Here is a 14,388-nt window from a genome sequence, read left to right as displayed (position 1 = left end):
ATCTTGGAGCCACTCATCTTAGTTTTAATCCGGTTCAAAATTTTTGAATTAAACATATTCAAATTGATCTTCATTTTTGTGAAAAACCTAGTTCAATGTGGGAATCTCCATGTTCGACATGTTCACACTCAAGATCAACTTGTGGATTTATTGACCAAGCCCCTAGCAAGACAACACACAGAAATTTTACATCACAAGATTGGTCTCGCCAATGGAAGCTCAATCTTACGAGGGCTAATAAAGGTAGATTGCATAAACCAAGGCCAAGTCAACACAGAAGATATCTAACCTACAATCATGCTGAATCATATTGTCATTTGTAACCGTTGTAAATTCATAACCTTAACAATTGTATGTTTCTTAAAATAGACTTGTAGTTTTGTGTATATAACTCTGATTATACATCGATGAAAAGTATATACATCGATGAAAAGTATGAGAAAATATTCATTGAAATTGTGCAGTGTTAATTTCTTATAGTTCTTTTATCATGTAAGGACTGTAAAGTTACACCAAGAGAAAGCTTAACCCCACAACATAGAGTTTTAGTGTTAGATATATGTATTAAAAATAGAAGAGAAATAATAGAATAAATCAGTGTAAAAGAACTAGATGGCGAAACCTAAAGGGAGGTATAATAAAATATAAAGATAAAGTGATCAAAAATGGTAATTGGACTACAGAGGATAGTGTAGACATAAACACTCTTTGGAGTAGATAAGTAGTTTTATTAAAAGAAACAACAAAAAGAGATTTTAGGTGAGTCAAGATGAAGATTCTTAAATAGTAAAAAAAGTTGGTGGTGGGATCAAAATGTTCAAAAAACCAAAAAGACAAAAATAATTTGGGATAAAACATAGTAAATGTAATGACCCGAAGAATAATGGTATTTAAATAATAAAAAGGGAGGGAAATGAAAACAGAAATAGAAGGAGGCTTTGCGTTCGTCGACGACATTACACTTTGGGAGTAATAACTGAGGAATTTAATCAAGGACTTGTCGATGAATACAGGGGATTCGTTGTCGAAGATAACATAGGGTCTCATCGATAAGGGTATGTTTCGTCAACAAGAAGATACTGAGAGGATTTTTTTTTGGGCGACTCTGAATTTCGTCAACGAAAGGGAGAGTTCATCGAAGAATTGCCTATTGACCTCGTCGATGAGGTGACGTGGCTCGTCGATGAAGCCCTTGGTATAAATAGTGTGAAACTCAGTTTTAACACACAAGAAAATCAGAAATCACTCATTTCTCTCTCCCTACGGTTTCTCTCTCCTCTCTCTTCGATTTCGGCTCCGTCGTTCGCCGGATCGACGATTTAAGGCCACAATGACGCTCCTGGGGAAGTTCTCTCCGAATCTACTGGAGTGGATTGTTGGTGGAAGTGAGTTGAAATTCATCCCTGGGTTGAGGTAAGACTTTTTATTCCAAATTTGATCTTTTTGCGGTTATAGGAAATGATACTCACGTGAAAATACTGAAGTTTAATTCTGAGAGTTATTATTTTCAAGGAGTTGAACGAGGAAACCTGCGAGTGCAAGACCGAAAATTTTAGGGGGTTTCTTTCCAATACCAGGTAAAGGAATAAACTAAAGCAATTTTTTTTCCACGCGTATTATTATTATTATTTATCAGTAAATTAATTTTCAAGGAAGCATGTATTATATTTGATATTATTGAGAAAATGCATATTTGGGAATACTACTGTTATACAGGAAATGTAATTTTAGAATGAAATGTACGAATTTACTCAGTTATGTGTGCCATGAATATTATTTTTTATGAAAAGTATTATGATATGACAATTTTACGAATAAAGCATGTTTTTAGGAATATGGAATAATACAGTACATAATGATGTTGAAAATATATGATAATTGATTTATTATTCAAAATGATATGTATGAGATATTCGGCACAAGGCCATGATTGATAGCCGGCACGAGGCTGTGTTTTACGTATGATTTCGGCGCGAGGCCGTATTTATGAAATGTTCGGCGCGAGGCCGTATTTATAAAATTATAGAAAATGCTATCAATCCATTTATGTTAAACGCTATATTATCATGTATTATATCTTATCAGAACCCAGATGTTAGTTTAGTTCAATTCAGGAGCACGGTACCGTAACTATATAGATCAAATATCTGTATTCAGATTGGTGCTAAACACCCCACGAGGGGGTGGGAGATTGATAGTCAATGTAGCTTTCAGTGTAGAGTTGTAGACGTCCACCTGGCAATCCGGACTAGGGTGTGGGGGCCCCATCGTACTTTCAAACATTTTTGACTAGGCAGTGGTTGGCCAACCATTGTCGGATCCCGCCTTTGGGCTGCACAACCCGTCATGGGGCGTAATACATGACACCAGCTAGCTATTCATCCTGGGTATGTTTTTCAGTATTATTAGCTATACCAGACAGTTATGATTAGTATGATTTCTTAGAAATATGAAAGTATACGTTTTTGCAGTTATTAAATGATGAATGTTTTCCGGTATGAAGATTGTACTGTATATCTATATTATTATTAAGTATTCATGTTGTCACATAACTGTATTTAGTTTATTTTCCCTTACTGAGAAGTGTCTCACCCCCGAACATTAAATGATTTTCAGGAAACTCAGAGAGACCGACGGGTCTGGGCTGCCGCTGAGTGAGTTGAGCTTCCTAACTAGAAGGATAAGTTTTGATCTAGGATCAAGAGATTTTTGTTGTAAGATCCTAGGTTTATTTTGATGTTTTGGAGATTGTATATAAACACAGTATTTTGGAGATGTAGTAGACTTTGGTATTATGTAATTTATGGTTGATGAATGTGGTTTATATTTACTGTTGCCTAGGTTCCGCTGTATATGACAGGTGGCCCCGCTGCCCACGGGTTCAGGTTGACTATTTTATTTATTTTGTTTTATTATATATTAAGATAAGCAGGTCGTTACAGTAAAAATGTAGAAACATGGATAACTTTGAAAATATAAAAAGGCAAGAAAAGATTCAAAAAAGGTTGTTAGTGAAACTAAATATAGATCATTTAATAATGTGTATGATAGATTAAATACAAAAGAAGGAGAAAGAGATATATTTAAATTTGCTAGAGCTAGAGAAAGAAAAAGTAAGGACTTAGGTGTTGTAAAATATAAAAAAGTGAGGGTAATATTGTCTTGGTTAAGGAAGAAGACATAAAAGAAAGATGGTGAAGTTTCTTTAGTAAGCTATTTAACAAAAACAAAATAAATTGCTTAAACTTAAAATTGACAAATGAGGTAAAGACTAAAAATATGTGTTTTATTCACAATATTAAAGGCAACGAAGCTAAATTTGCACTAAAATTGATGAAAAATGGAAAAGCTATAGAAGCGAATAATATCCAATTGGAGTTTGGAAATGCTTAGGTGATAATGGAATTATATGATTAGCTAATTTATTTAATACAATTATAAAAAAAATGTCATATGAATGGAGGAAAAACACTTTAATACCTATATACAAAAATAAAGGAGACATTCAAAATTGTAATAACTGTCGTGGAATTAAACTTATAAGTCATACGATGAAACTGTGGGAAAATGTAATTGAATAAAGATTAAGGCTAGAAACGAAGGTCTCAGAAAATAAATTTGGTTTTATGCTTAGGAGATATACTTCAGAAGCTATATATCTTTTAAGAAGATTAATGGAAAAGTTAATGGAAAAGAAAAGAGATTTGCATATGGTATTATTGATTTAGAGAAAGCGTATGATAAGGTACGTAGAGAAATTTTATGGTGGCTTTTAGAAAAAAGGTATATGTAGTAGGTATAACATCATTAAGGATATGTATGATGGTGTAATGACTATAGGTGGAGAGAATAGAGAATTTTCAATCACAATAGGTGTATATAAGGATATGCTTTGAGCCCTTATCTTTTTGCTTTAGTGATGTATCATCTGACTAGGAGTATTCAAAATGAGGTTTTATGGTGTATGTTGTTTTTGGATGATATTGTATTGATTGTTGAAATTAGGGATGGAGTAGAGACTAAGTTAGAATCATGGAGATCGAGAAGCTTTAGAATTTATAGACTTTAGGATAAGTAGAAATAAAACAAAATATATGAAATGTAATTTCAATAATAGTAGGAGGAATATTGGAGACAAAGTTAAACTTGAAGATATAGAAATAAATAACAATTGTAGATTTCAATACCTTGGATCTATTATGCAAGCTGAAGGAGAAATTGAAGAGGATGTAATGCATAGTGTAAAGATCCAGAAAATAGAAATGATAAGAAAAATTGAAGAAAAGAGGAAAATGGTATGTTGAGGGCATAACTGGTGACGGTTTTCTGGAGTGCAAAGAAAACTATCAACGGTTATATAGTTACCGCAGCCGGGTAAAAGGGTAAGTGAAACCGATTTGGTTAAAGACAAAACCGGCGACAGTTTTCTGGGAGCTTAAGAAAACCATCGACGGTTTTCTTACAATTTTTTGGGAGCCTAAGAAAATTGTCGACGGTTTTTGCCAGAGACAGAATACTATAAAAGGGCTGCAAGTCATTTTTCTGGTAAAAAAATTCAAAACCCTCACTCTATCTGGTAGCTACGAACACTCCCTCTCTCTCTCTCTCTCTCTCTCTCTCTCTCTCTCTCTCTCTCTCCACCCCCCCATTTTCTCACTCTAAACTCGCCTCATCGACGATCAGACTCCGTATTTAAGACTTAGCGGCGATCCTCGTCAATTTGACCGAAGTAGAATTATGTTTTGAGGATCTCAGGCACCACTATAAAGTTGAGGTAAGGGTGTTAAATGTTGGTATTTGATTTATTAAATAAAGAATATAGGTTTAGAGATATTTAAATGAGTATAATTGTTGGGTTAAAGTTGATTGAACTGGGAAAAATGTAAATTTTAGGGTTTTGGTGCGAACGCCGCAAGAACGGGTTTAGGGTCCCTATAGGCGTTTCCTCAGGGAATGAGATAAAAGTAATAAAGAGTTGGTTGTTTGATGTTTCATTAATTAAATGGAGTATTTAGGTTCGAAAAAATGTGAATGTGATATTATTTTGGGGGATACATGATTTCAGGGTTTTTGAGTTCTGAAAGTCGCGGCCGCGAGTATAGAATTTTAGCAGGCCTCTCGATAATCAGGTAAGGGGAATAAGTTAAGCTAGATAAATTCAGAAACTTTATCAATTAAAGTACAACATGTGTTTATGGGATTTTAGCATATGATTTACTGAATATTATAGAATATAAATTTAGGGTATGAAATTTGGATTTTACATATGTTGTATATTTGTGAAAATTCAGAAATTTGGGTTATAGGAAAGTTTTACAAATGATATATATTATTTTTATATAGCAGGGAAATACAGTTTTTCCCCGTATAGATTATAGTATAAGAGTTTCATTAAAATTTTGTGGCATGAGAAATATCACATATAATACAAAGATTTAATACAAAATTTTATACAGCTATTATCGAACCATGATATTATAGCTTTTTATAGAACCATGATTATATTTAGCTTTTACAGAACCATGATTGTAACGACCTGCTCCTTTTTCACATATATTTTTTTTTATATAAATAAATTATCATCACATCATACATTCCAACTCAGCAGGTCACAATCCACCTGGGCCCATGGGCACCAGGGATATAACAAAACATATAGCAGAAGCCTACGCAGCAGAAAGTATAAAATCATATACATCTCATCATAATGTGCATAACACATACCAGAGTCACTACAATTACTATCTCACAGTATATACATCTCAAAAATGAAATCTAGGGACAATCCCCACAAAACCTAACTGTCCCTACCAAAAACTTACCCTTCCAAAGAGGGCAAACAACTGATCTAGATCAGCGGGGCTTTTCCCGCTCTCTTATTAGGGGCTCCTGAAAAATGTATAAGATTTAGGGGTGAGACACCTCTCAGTAAGGGAAATAAACTAATACTATGTGTGTGGCAACATGAGTATTCTGTGTTCTACATATACCATACATAACATATTCAATACTGTTTATCAAATATGGGAAAACATACATATATATCAACACATAGCAGAATATACTGCATTTTCATAAACATATCTCATGTCATACACTAATAATAACATAAAACAATCCTAGTAGGTTAGCTGGCTGTTGTCATGTATTTACCCCATATGACTGGGTTGTGTGGCCCGAAGGCGGGACCTGACAATGGTTAGCCGACCACTGCCAAGTCAAATAGTAGTCTGTAGGTTCGATGGGTCTACCCAGACTGGTCCATACACCAGGGGCGATAACAGCACACTTCTTGAAAATAACCACATCGACCATCCAATCTCACACCACTCCGTACAGCGGCGTTAACACAGATATCATGATCACGAGGACCATGGACACATAGTAACGGTACCGTGCAAGTGCTAGCCTAGACCAAGCCAACCAGGTTCTGATATCATATACATATACTAAAACCATGATACATAAATATCTCATATCATTTATTTTCACATCAATCATATCATTTCACATATATACGTGTATCATGAAAATCATCGGTCCGTACGCCGGTATTACACATTTTAACATAGCACGGTCCATACGCCGCAAATCACATAGCACAGCCCGTACGCTGGCAAACCACATAGCATAGCCCGTACACTGGCAAATCACATAGCATGGCCCGTACGCCGGCAAATCACATATACATATAAAAATATCTCGGCCCGTACGCCAATTTTCCATCATAGAAATCCATATCGTCCCTATTAAAAAAAAACAGTATTTCACAACATTTTTATACTTATGCCACACTAAACAAATTTTCTACGTATTCAACATATCATCATTTAAACATTATTTTCCAAATATAAATCATATATATAAATATATTTATTTTTCCTGAAACCAGATGCTATATATATATACATACATTTTCTTAAAACAAAACTAGTTTAGTTTATCCCCTTACCTGATTCCTGAAAAGCCCCTAAGAAAATCTTCCCCGTACCCACAAGGTTCTCAACTCAATACCCTGAAAATGAAAATTCGCAGAATTAAAGTTTAGTATTTTCGTACGTACAACATTTTCTATAACTACCATTAAGTCAAATTCGACTTAAAAAGTCTTACCTCAACTTAGGGATAATTCCCAACGTTCCCAATCAATACCCTGGAACTGAAAATTTTCAGTATTAAAGTTCAGTATTTTTACGCGTATATCACTTTCTTCAATTGTCAAAAATCCAAATATTGAATATAAAGTCTTACCTTGGATTTGGGATGAAATCCAACTTCGTTTCCCTGACGATCCGCTCCGGCAGACTTGTAGAGAACTTCACCAGGAGCGTCGTGGTGGCTTCGGTTTGTTGATCCAGCGTAAAACTAGCCCGGAATCGAAGAGAGAGAGAGTTGTAGGAGAGAGAGAGAGAGAGAGAGAGAGAGAAGAGAGAGAGAGAGAGAGAGAGAGAAGAGTGCACTCACGCATACCAAATGAATCCAATTCAAATTGGATTTTTTTTTTTTTTTTTTTGACTTTTCAAAGCTTAAGCTTGTGGTTTGAATTTATTTGACTTTTCAAAGCTTTTTTTTTTTTTTGAAGAAGCTTGTATTATTATATATATATATATATATAAAATATCATAATTACTTTTATATATATATATTGTCCTTATCATACTATTCATTTTACTTGTTAATTTAATTAATTAATTTTATTTTATTATTTTATTATTATTATTTTTTTAAAAAATTTTATTTTTTTCCCGGTTACTACAATGATTTACAGTTATTACAGAACCATGATATACCGTTATTACAGAGCTATGATTTACAATTATTATATAGAATTATGGTTATTTCAGTTTATACAGAATCATGACAAAACAGTAATATACAATAATAACAAAACCAAGCCTTAGTTGCACTAAGTGAGGTCAGCTAATGATAAAATAGTAATATACCGACATAGTATTATATAGTATCACATCCCTAATGGACCAAAATAGATTACAGAGCACAGTACCGTAGTTGTACAGTATAGATAGTACAACTACACTTCTTAGATAGAGTGTGGAATTGACAGTCGATTGTGCCTAGAAGAGAGGCGAAGGTTCCTTGGCAGTCAAGTCCAAGTTGAGGAGGCCAATCATTCTACAGAGGTTATAGTTTGACTTAGCCTAGTAGGCCAACCAGAGTTAAGTCCTGCCCACGGGCCGCGCATGCGAAGTTAATTCATGTGTACAGTTATCCATCCAAGGAAGCTTTCACAATTATACAGATAAATGTATATAGTTTTAAAAAGAACAAGAACTATGTATTACAGTTAAAAGCATGTTCAAATAAAGGTTTATTTTAAAAGGCATAGGCGTGAGTTATGATATGTTTTACATTGAAATGTTATTACAGTTATAGTTGATTTAATAATATGTTATTCAAGTAAAACTCAATGTCACACACTAGTTGTAATTTATTTCATCTTACTGAGAGATGTCTCACCCCAGAATTCTAAACATTTCAAGTGATTTAGATAGATGTGTGGAGCGAGCTCCGAGATAGAGGGGACTTTAGTACTACCCTAACTACAAGGTAAGTTTTTGAGTTGGGAGTTGTATTTTTGGGTATGCCCTAGAACATTGGGTTTCTTTTGGGAGATGTATATGTATATTTTGGGAAATACTGAAACTCCGATATTGTAAATAAGGTTAAAGTGTTTTTATGTTTTCCACTGCATAGATGGTATGTATTATAACGGGTGTCCTTGGTACCACTTTGGGTTCGAGACGTTATGATGGATATTATTATGAGTATCAAAGTAATAGTGTAAAAAAAAATGGTAATAATTTTGGGGTCGTTACACATAGAGTTAAAGCAGGTTTGGTAAAACAGAAAAGTGTTTGAAGTGTGCTTTGCGATTGTAGAATACCCTTACAATTAAAAGGAAAGTTTAATAGGACAATTATAAGACCAATAATCCTATATGGATCAAAATATTGGGCAACTAAGAAACTACATATCCAAAAAGTGAAAGTTACTAATATGAGAATGCTTAGATGGATAAATAGTATAACATTGAAACATAAATTCAAAAATGAACATATTCGCAACAAGTTAGGCATAACTTTTGTAGAAAATAAGATAAGGAAGAGACAACTCAGATGATTTAGGCAGTTGCAATGTAGGCCACATAGCTGAGTTAGTTGTTGTGTGGGGTAGTAGAAAGGGTAGGGTTAAACCTAAAATAACTTGAAATGAGATAGTAAGGATTTAATATCCTTGAATTCGTCGAAAGAAATTGTTTATGATCAAATAAATGGATGGAAAAAGATTCATGTAGTCGACCCCAGCTAATGGGACTTAATGCTTGATTTTGTTGTTTTTGTTAGTACTTTTTTACCAAAAACTAACTCAAATTTTTCTTTCCAACAACTCTTTTTTTCATGTGGTCAAACATTTTAAAAATATAATCAAATTTTTTTTCATCAACTCCTTTTTAAAAGGTCCTTTTAAAAAGTCATAGAGGGCCAAATTATGCCTAAATACATGTTTTTTAACAATCCTAATGGCAATGAAACTTGTCTCGTAACTCCTATAAGATCTTGAAACTTATAGTTTTATCCTCAAAAGATGATTCATATTGACGAGGTAACCCATAACCTACATAAGCTTGACTCATCCTTAATTCTGAAGTGATGTGAAATTATAAACTCTCTATACAGACAAGGTCAATTGTTGATATTGAAAACGTATTGAAGGTATTTTATTTATTTATAATATAGATGTCTATGATAATTAGATTCATCGAAATATTACATGAAATAAATTAAGATATTATAAAGAATTTCTCTCCAAAAGGTGAAACTAATTTTTCTTAAACTCAATATTTCAAGAAAAATATTTGGAGAGTGATGAACAAAGAAACTAGTTACATTCTTGTTTTGCTTTTTTCCTCTCTCTAATTTGCAATAAAGAGGAGCAAAAGAAATTACTCAATGACATGAGAGGAATTTTTTTGGCTAGTGTATGTAGTTTCTTCCCTATTGGGCAAATCCAAAGAAACCCAAGTTGTTCATAAATGTTTTAGTCAACAAGAAGGTTAAAGAGGCATGAACCCTACAAGACATGTAAAACTAAAAAAAACTCTAATCATTCAATGCTTACAATAGCTAAAGAGGCTTCAATGACTTTTAAATGACACAAGAGACATGTAATCATTCTTAAGAAAAGGTATTATAAAAAGACACAATTTTGTAATAAAAAGGAGTACTGCCACAAAAATGCCTTTTTGCTTTCTAGGAGTAGTATAATTTTTCTTCAAATGTAACAAAGGCCAAATATTTTTTATCAATCATTTATTCTTATATTGGCTTAGGTATCATTTAATAAATCTAGTGTCAAGTTCTAAGAATTGATTAAAGCTCTAAATGGATGAATTGGAATTAAAGCGAACTTGAGCAACTAAATATTGCAAATTTAATCATCATATATCCTCATTTTTTACCACTTTACCTTTGAGCTTATTTGATTGTTTTGATAATTTTAAAAATATAAAAAAACAAACTAGAAAACGAAAATAAAATATCGTTCCAAATTTATTAGAAAATTTGAAATTTGATTTTATCGATAATATAAATTTTTTAAGCAAAATTTATAATTAGAAAATTTAAAAATAAAAGAAAACATGAAAGTTTGTTTTAATTTATAATTGGTATCTCAAAAATATATAGATCATGGGAACCAAAGTTGTATTAGGGAACTCAAAAAAAATTTGCAAAATTTCCAAAAATTATCCTAAATATTCTTATTATTCTTGAAAGAAATCAAACACAATATATCAAAAACTAAACCCAAATAAATCTTATGCTTCTTTCCTACCTATCCCTAAAATTTTGAAGAAAATATGGCCCAAAATTCTTAGAAAAATGGAACATGCATCATCCAATTTCTTGAATTGGAAATTGAATCAATTGCTATCTTTAGCTTATCAATTTTTTATATTGCCATTGCTATTCATTTCAATCCTTCAATTGTTGGGACCAATTTCCTAAACTAAACACCATTGCTTTGTTGATCACCAAAATAGTTTAGTTGTGGATGTGGATGGTCTTGTGTTAAATTAGAGTGATTATACAAGAAACATGTTCCTCCATATGTCCGTGTGCTTATTTTTTAGATATGAAACATGTGGTTGTGATTTTCACATTTATTATTATTGATTGTATAAGGAACATGACTTACTTGTCACATGTTTTACATCCAAAAAATACACATATGGACAACATGTCTCCTATATAATCTCTAATTAACTTATTCTTACATAACAACTTGAGGAGGTGGAGAAAAACTAATTTTGGATATTGATTGTCGTAGGAGAGAGAGAGAGAGAGAGAGAGAGAGAGAGAGAGAGAGAGAGAGAGAGAGAGAGAGAGTAAGGCTATGGGAGATGGAATTGAGGGAATGTGCATACACAACCAAAGCCCCAAATTTGAATCTCATTAAGACAAAAGCTTGTGTTTGACATAATAAGTGCTCCTTGCATACAATTCAAATGCCTTTATGAACAAATCAAAGTTTGACCAATTAGCAAAAGGTGAAGCTAAATTGGTGCACAATTAACTTAATATCAGAGATTTTAGTGTGACTAGGATCACATATTGGGTCTAACCCATATAATCAGCCAAACTACAAGTCTCATAAGAATGGAATATGATTCCTCGCTTTATCCCTCTTTCCCAAATTCAATTACCTTTAATCCCCTTCATGCTCCAGATGGTAGTAGTGATGATAGCCAATTCCTCTAAATAGTACCACCTCTAGTAGCCAAGTTAGCATCACCTCTAGCATCATCCACTACCTTTGCCAGCATTGTCTTCAACATCCACCTCATTATTTATCAGTTGGACCAAGTGCTCCTTTTACACCTTATTGTCCCCCTGATTGCCTACTTAGGCTTAGACGAGTGTAAAGCACAAGAAGGCAAAAACACCTTCTCCCTCTAATAATACTTCTAGTAGCTCCCTTGCGAAAGGCTAGTCGTAGTACTACTTTTGTGGTTTCGTTTATCCAACCTTTAGTTGAAGTTTTGGGGGGCAATAATAGGTTCGGTGTGGCATTTGTTGATGGATTCTAGCATGTAGCTTTACACTTGTAGCACTTTCATAGTAATGAAGATGTTGATGATACCAATGCCAATGCCATCAATGTGCATTGCTTTCAATGTTTATTGCTTTAGTACTACCCCCACCTAGGTTAGCAATTGCTCCTAGTTGGAAAGGTGGTTAGCAACTACTTGAAGTTCGCTCATTGCCAAAGATCTCAGATGAGTGTTAAGGGAGTTGAACTTCTTGTTGTGGCCTAAAGGTAATCGAGGGAGGCATTGAAGTTCTCTTGTCTTCTCTATTCTGTTGTTCAATATTCTAGATGATATTTGTATGTTCTTTTGTATTTTATGATAATTTTTATAATTAGAAATAAAATGTCTATTCAAATGTCTATGAGAAAATTAAAATTTTTTAGTCTTTAGTGATTCAATGAAACCCATTCACTAATTCAGAACTTGATTTAAATTTCATAACATAACACCTAGGGTGCCTTTTGTTGAGAGAATATGGGTACTAGTAGTGCAGTACTTTAGTAATGTGCAGATATTATAATGTTTTGTTTACAAATAAAATATAACATTACAATCATCTTATATTACCAATTATATTATCCACTCACACTTTATGGGCATATAAGAGATGGATTTAACCTAACTTTCTAGAAATCAGGTAATTCATCAAAGGAAAAAACAAAAATGAACAAGTTGCCTTGGTTCTTTTCATTTTTATTTTTTTGCAAATATTCATGATCCCTTAATCCCTTCCTTGACAACTTCCTAGCAGAATGCATTCTAAGAAAATCATCTTCTTTTGATACAATTACAAATCTCTGATTTGGTGCAACTATGGTGTCATCAATAGTGATGCAAGCATACCAATTTACATTTTCTACAATTAATATATTTGAGCTTTAATGAAAGTGCATTGTTCATTAATATTAGGTTGTTTGGTAACCAATAATTAAGGAGAAAATATATTAAAAAATGCAAGAAAAAGATTAAAAAAAGGGGCAACATCAGCACCATGATTGTTGAGGATGTTATACCGGTAATGGTGATGGTTCCTCAATGACAAAACAACATAGAATTATCTCTCTTCATTGCAAATGCACAATAAAACTCCCATATTTGAAACAATAGAGCTACAAATCGTAAATTGATCCCAAACCAAAGAACTCTCGATCACTGAAAAGTTACTCATGGTAGGAGAACTTTTGATTCTTTAGATATTGGACGATGTGGTTGCGGTTGAATTGAGCATAAATTATCTAGACCCACATTTGGTGGAGATGATAATTGATGACTTTGTATTATTTTCTTAAGCAAACCCTAGGAATGCTGCATTCTGAGGAATTTGTTGGTGATATGACTAGTGAACCAAACACATAAGAATCATAGTTAGATGGTAATTTGATTATAAAAAATTCAAGATTCTAGCAATATGAAGATTTATTGGAATGTTAATTCCATGAACCAAACACCTTCTATACTTACTAAAAGCCTTTTAATAGTGAATAGATTTGGACATAACCTCTATTACAAGACAAATAAGAGCAAATTGCCACAAATGAGTCTTGAAAAATAGAACACATTAGTGTCACTATCAATTATTCCTTTGTTAATATTCTTTAAATAGGAAAGTGAATTATGCTAGTTATTTCCTTAACCCACTTAACTTGTCAAAGACAAATTATGCTAATTTTCAACTGCTTCCATACTTTTAACTAGTAAAAAATCCTATGTTAGAAGTTGCTAATCTAAGCTTATTATCTTAACTTTTTTTTACTCACTTTTGAAAATGATGCAAGAAACCTTTATATAATTGGCACCATGCCTAGGTGCCAATACAAGCATCATTTCAAGTCTACAATCTATTCTACCCTTGTCCAAGTTTTGCCACATACAAGTGGTAGATGTGCTACATGTTGCTCATAAATGGCGCCCTATGCAATAATCAATAAGAATTCATTTCATATAGATCAAACAAATTTTACCTTAGTTGTTAGCTATCTAACTTAACCCTCCCCCTTTTTCGAGCTTGGGATTGGCTACACATGGACCAAGGTCTAACTTCCTATCTTTTGTCTCGTTAGACATTTGGATAAGATTTTGGAAGTAGCCAACTACTACCCAAAATCAAAATGTTCAGGTGGAAAATCTTTATAGTATCTTACTTATGTGTGGAATTGTGTTTGCTAGCACTTAATTGATACTACTCTTTGCCTAATATATTTTAGCGCGCAAAAAACTACAAAACATTTATTTTGACATTGTGAATGACACATGTTAGTTTGGTTGGCAATTGAGGT

This window comes from Malania oleifera, chromosome 4, assembly GCF_029873635.1.
Source record: "Malania oleifera isolate guangnan ecotype guangnan chromosome 4, ASM2987363v1, whole genome shotgun sequence".
NCBI lineage: Eukaryota > Viridiplantae > Streptophyta > Magnoliopsida > Santalales > Ximeniaceae > Malania > Malania oleifera.
Note: the sequence above shows the minus strand (reverse complement) of the source record.